Below are 5,804 nucleotides of genomic sequence, written 5' to 3'. Positions count from 1 at the left end.
CGGTTCGTGCCACGAACCGGTACTAAAGTGAGTGGTGGCAGGATGTTGCCAGTCCGGGGCCCCTCCAGCACCTTTAGTACCGGGTCGTATCACGAACCGGTATTAAAGGTCGTCCTACATAGACCCTTCGTCCACCCGAGCTCGCTCTGTTCTTCCCCTTTCCCCTCTCCTCTCTGTTTTTTTCCCTCTTCCTCTCAAGCTCATCACACGTTTTGCCCAAAATTTGTCAAGATTTGAAGGCCCCCATCCATTCAAATGATCACAAAGGTTAGCAACTTTTTCCTTTCATCTCTCATTGCTAGATTAGCTCGTGCAATGCTTTATATAGTGATTGATTTTTGAGTTTAGTAATTTGGGAGGAATTATATATATGTACTAGTATTTGATTTATATGCAATTTGAGGTCAAAAATAACACTTAGTTTGCATATGTAGGTGTGGTTTACTTAGTACCTTCTAAATCTCCGTCGTAACCACCGTCGATCGCTCGCAACGTCCCGTCGCCGGCACCACCTTGTGGTGAGCCTCTTGTTCATGAAGTTTTATATAAAAAATTGATGTTTGTGTGATTTGGATATATAGTTACTCGTATAATTATCTTACCCATACGTTGTTTGTTATACATAGTGCCATGGTTTTGATATCCGTCCCCGTCGGCCCTCGTCCGGGTTATGATTCGTATGTGGTATATTCTCTTTTAAAACTATTCATTGCATTTCCTGTTTATGACAAATTATGCCCATCAAGTTGACATAGATATTTGTATGTAGGAGGTAGTTGAACCGGAAATTCCAACCGACCCTATTGTCGAGAGGTTAAATTTAGTTGAAAGAGAAAATGAGGATTTGAAGGAAAAATTGAAAAGAATTGAGGGGGAGAAGATGGAATTGGAGTTGCATGTTGCCGATGTCGTCGATGATCACAAGATTAAGATGGAGAAAATGCGCTTGAAGATTAGAAAGATTAGAAAATATGCCATTCATAGTGAGGCTTGGTATCATTATGTTGTTGGATTAATTGTTACCTTAGTTGCGATCTTGATCGCATTTGTTGTTGCATTTAAATTCTTTAGCTAGAGAGTTATTTGTTTGTTGCATTTAAGTGTTGTATGATCTTTATGTATGAACTTTATGTATTGTATTAATTTGATGTTTTCGGTGTTGTGTATTGAAGATGAGCCGGCAATGGATGTACGATGACCGATGCTCTCCCGAGTTCATTAATGGCGTGCGCACTTTTCTGCTTGCGGCTGAGGCAAACAAGCGAGCGGATGGTTTTATGCCTTGTCCATGTGCTGGCTGTAAGAATGGTCATAATTACTCTATGTCAAGAACCATTCACGTCCACCTGTTTGAGTCCGGTTTCATGCCCCACTATAATGTTTGGACCAAGCATGGAGAAAGAGAGGTTATGATGGAAGACAATGAAGAAGAAGAGGACGGCGACAGCTATCCTGGCCATGGGTTCCCTGAATACGATGATACAACAATGAGGGAAGAAGCTGAGCCGGTAATGCGGGAAGAAGCTGAGCCGGCAATGCGGGAAGAAGCTGAAGAAGAGGCATCGGATGAGCCCGTTGATGATCTAGGTCGGGCCATTGCCGATGCAAAGAGAAACTGCGCAAGTGATTTGGAGAAGAAGAAGTTGCAACGCATGTTAGAGGATCACAAAAAATTGTTGTACCCGAATTGCGTAGGTGACAAGAAAAAGCTGGGCACCACACTGGAATTGCTGCAATGGAAGGCAGAGAATGGTGTATCTGACAAGGGATTTGGAAAGTTGCTGGTAATGATAAAGGATATGCTTCCAAAGGATAACGAATTGCCCGAGGGTACGTACGCAACAAAGAAGGCTGTCTGCCCTCTAGGGTTAGAAGTGCAGAAGATACATGCATGCCCTAATGATTGCATCCTCTACCGCGGTGAGTACGAGGATTTGAACGCTTGCCCGGTATGCGGTGCATTGCGCTATAAGATCAGCCGCGATGACCCTGGTGATGTCGAGGGCGAGCGCCCCAGGAAGAAGATTCCTGCCAAGGTGATGTGGTATGCTCCTATAATACCATGGTTGAAACATTTGTTCCAAAACAAAGAACATGCCAAGGCGATGCGATGGCACAGAGAAGACCGTAAGAAAGACGGAAAGTTGAGAGTACCCGCTGACGGGTCGTAGTGGAGAAAAATCGAAAGAAAGTACGGGAAGGAGTTTGTAGATGATGCAAGGAACGTATGGTTTGGTCTAAGCGCAGATGGCATTAATCCTTTTGGGGAGCAGAGCAGCAACCATAGCACCTGTCCTGTGACTCTATATTTGTATAACCTTCCTCCTTGGTTGTGCATGAAGCGGAAGTTCATTATGATGCCAGTGCTCATCCAAGGCCCTAAGCAACCCGACAACGACATTGATGTGTACCTAAGGCCATTAGTTGAAGAACTCTTACAACTGTGGAATGGAACAGGTGTACGTGCGTGGGATGAGCACATGGGGGAAGAATTTGACCTAAAGGCGTTGCTGTTCGTGACCATCAATGATTGGCCTGCTCTCAGTAACCTTTCAGGACAGACAAACAAGGGATACCGCGCATGCACGCATTGTTTGGACGATACCGACAGTATATACTTGGCTAATTATAAGAAGAATGTGTACCTGGGACATCGTCGATTTCTTCCGAGCAGGCATCCCGTAAGAAAGAAAGGCAAGCATTTCAAAGGTGAGGCAGATCACCGGACGAAGCCTCGTCACCGTACTGGTGCTGATGTACATGATATGGTCAAGGATTTGAAGGTGGTCTTTGGAAAGGGTCCTGGTGGACAACCTGTTCCGAATGACGCTGACGGACGCGCACCCATGTGGAAGAAGAAATCTATATTTTGGGACCTGCCCTATTGGAAAGACCTAGAGGTCCGCTCCGGAATCGACGTGATGCACGTGACGAAGAATCTTTGTGTGACGCTGCTTGGCTTTTTGGGCGTGTATGGGAAGACAAAAGATACACCTGAGGCACGGGAGGACCAGCAATGTATGCACAGAAAAGACGGCATACATCAGGGTCATGCAAGCTACGCTCTTACCAAAGAAGAGAAGGAAATCTTCTTTGAATGCCTGCTCAGTATTAAGGTACCGTCTGGCTTCTCGTCGAATATAAAGGGAATAATAAACATGGCAGAGAAAAAGTTTCAAAACCTAAAGTCTCATGGCTGCCACGTGATTATGACACAACTGCTTCCGGTTGCATTGAGGGGGCTTCTACCGGAAAACGTTCGATTAGCCATTGTGAAGCTATGTGCATTTCTCAATGCAATCTCTCAGAAGGTAATTGATCCAGAAATCATACCAAGGTTAGAGAATGATTTGGTGCAATGTCTTGTCAGTTTCGAGTTGGTGTTCCCACCATCCTTCTTCAACATCATGACGCATGTCCTAGTTCACCTATGCGAAGAGATTAACATTTTGGGTCCTGTATTTCTACACAATATGTTCCCCTTTGAGAGGTTCATGGGAGTCTTAAAGAAATATGTTCATAACCGTGCTAGGCCAGAAGGAAGCATCTCCAAGGGCCATGAAAATGAGGAGGTCATTGAGTTTTGTATTGACTTTATTCCTGACCTTAAGCCGATTGGTGTTCCTGAATCGCGGCATAAGGGCAGACTGGATGGAAAAGGCACGCTAGGAGGGGAACAAATAATATGTATGGACGGACATTCTCTCACTGAAGCACACTACACAATTCTACAGAATTCCGCCTTGGTGGCTCCGTATATGGATGAACACAAGAATTTGCTACGCTCCAAACACCCGGAGCGGTCTGATGATTGGATTACACGTGAACAAACCAGGAGTTTCGCCAGCTGGTTGCAGACACGTACCATGCATGACACCTCTATTGAAGATGACCTGTACTTGCTGTCCCAGTTACCATCTTCGAATATAATGACTTTCAAAGGGTATGAGATAAATGGTAATACATTTTACACGATCGCCCAAGATAAAAAGAGCACGAACCAAAACAGTGGTGTCCGCTTTGATGCAGAAACCAAGACGGGAAAGGAAACATATTATGGTTATATACAGGACATATGGGAACTTGACTATCGACGTGGTTTGAAGGTCCCTTTGTTTCGGTGCAAATGGGTCAATATGACACGAGGCGGGGTAACGGAAGACCCGCAGTACGGAATGACAACAGTGGATCTCAACAATCTTTCGTATGCAGACGAACCATTTGTCCTAGCCAATGATGTGGCACAGGTTTTCTATGTGAAGGACATGTCTACCAAGCCAAGAAAAAGAAAAGATAAGGAAGCGAATGCATCGTACGATGAGCCAAAGCGGCACATAGTTCTTTCTGGGAAGAGAAACATCATGGGAGTGGATGACAAGACAGACATGTCAGAAGATTATGAAAAGTTTGATGAAATTGCTCCATTCACAGTGAATATTGACCCGAGCATCCCGTTAAATGATGAAGATTTTCCATGGTTACGGCGCAAAGGGACACACGCGAAGAAAAAGTTTCACACCCAAAGATCTGGGATGTGATCGGCTTCACTATCATCACTTTCTTCTGTGTTTCACACCCAGGAGGGAATCTCTGTAATAGTTAGGGTAGTTATGTGTTTTGGCATTTGAAACGCGAAGAAATTTTATGTGCAAACAAATTCTTTCATGCCTTTACTGATTTTTAAAGTTAAGTTAGTCACAAACTAGTGATTCACACTAATTTCAAATAATTCAAAATTTAAACTATTCAAATTTGAAAACTACGGGCACTAACAGAAAGTTTGTAATTTTTTGTACCTAAAGCAAAAATATTCAGAAAGAAACTCTAAATACACAAAAAAACAACTCAAAAATAAATAAAGCAAAAAACATAAAAAAAACCTGCCTACTGGGCCAGAGCGGCCTGCATACGACTAGAAACCCAACCTGTTGTTGGGCCAGGATGCAGGCCCGCAAAGGCCCAGTAGGCCCACAGGGTAGCACAGAACATGTAGGCCCAGTAGGCCTGCTTTGGAGAGGAGCTCGAGAGAGCTACCGCACAGGGGGTTATAAACCAGTGCGGACGCCCCTCGGCTAGCGAGGTGGGACTAAACTTGCCGCACCGCACCTGCGCCAGTGCAACCCCTTTAGTACCGGGTGGTGGCACCAACCGATACTAAAGGGGGGGCCTTTAGTACCGGTTGGAGCCACCACCCGGTACTAAAGGGGGTGCGCTTCCCGCCGCTTGGCCTGGCCAAAACAGGCCTTTAGTACCGGTTGGTGGCTCCAACCGGTACTAAAGGTCCATCCTATATAACTAAACACTTCAAAAATTTCAGTTTCTCATCTGCTTCTTCTCCTCTACCCCGTCGCTCGCTGCCCCCGTCTCCATATCCCTCGTCGCCGCCCCGTCCCCGTCGTCGCCGCCCCGTCCCCGTCGTCGCCGCCCCATCGTCCCCGTCGTCACCGCCGCCCCGTCCCGGCCCGTCCCGCGTCGTCCCCGTCCCAGTCATCGCCGCCCCGTCCCCGTCGTCGCCGCCCCGGCCCGTACGTCCCCGTCCCCGTCGTCGTCGCGCCGTCCCTGTCCCCGTCGTCGCCATCCCCGCCGTCGCCGCGCCCGTCGTCGTCCCCGTCGCCGCCCCCCGTCGCCTCTCGCCTCGCCGGTGAGCACACACACACATACATTTTTTTAGTTTTTTAGTTATAGAAATAGTTATAAAAATGTTAGAAATTTTTCTTTTTTTAGTTATAGAAATAGTTAGTTATATAGCATTGTTAGAAATGTTATAGAAATGTTAGAATTGTTAGAAATTTTTCTGTTTTTTA

Source organism: Triticum urartu, chromosome 2, assembly GCF_003073215.2.
Source record: "Triticum urartu cultivar G1812 chromosome 2, Tu2.1, whole genome shotgun sequence".
NCBI lineage: Eukaryota > Viridiplantae > Streptophyta > Magnoliopsida > Poales > Poaceae > Triticum > Triticum urartu.
The sequence above is the reverse complement of the archived record's forward strand: the minus strand, read 5'-3'. Positions refer to the sequence as shown.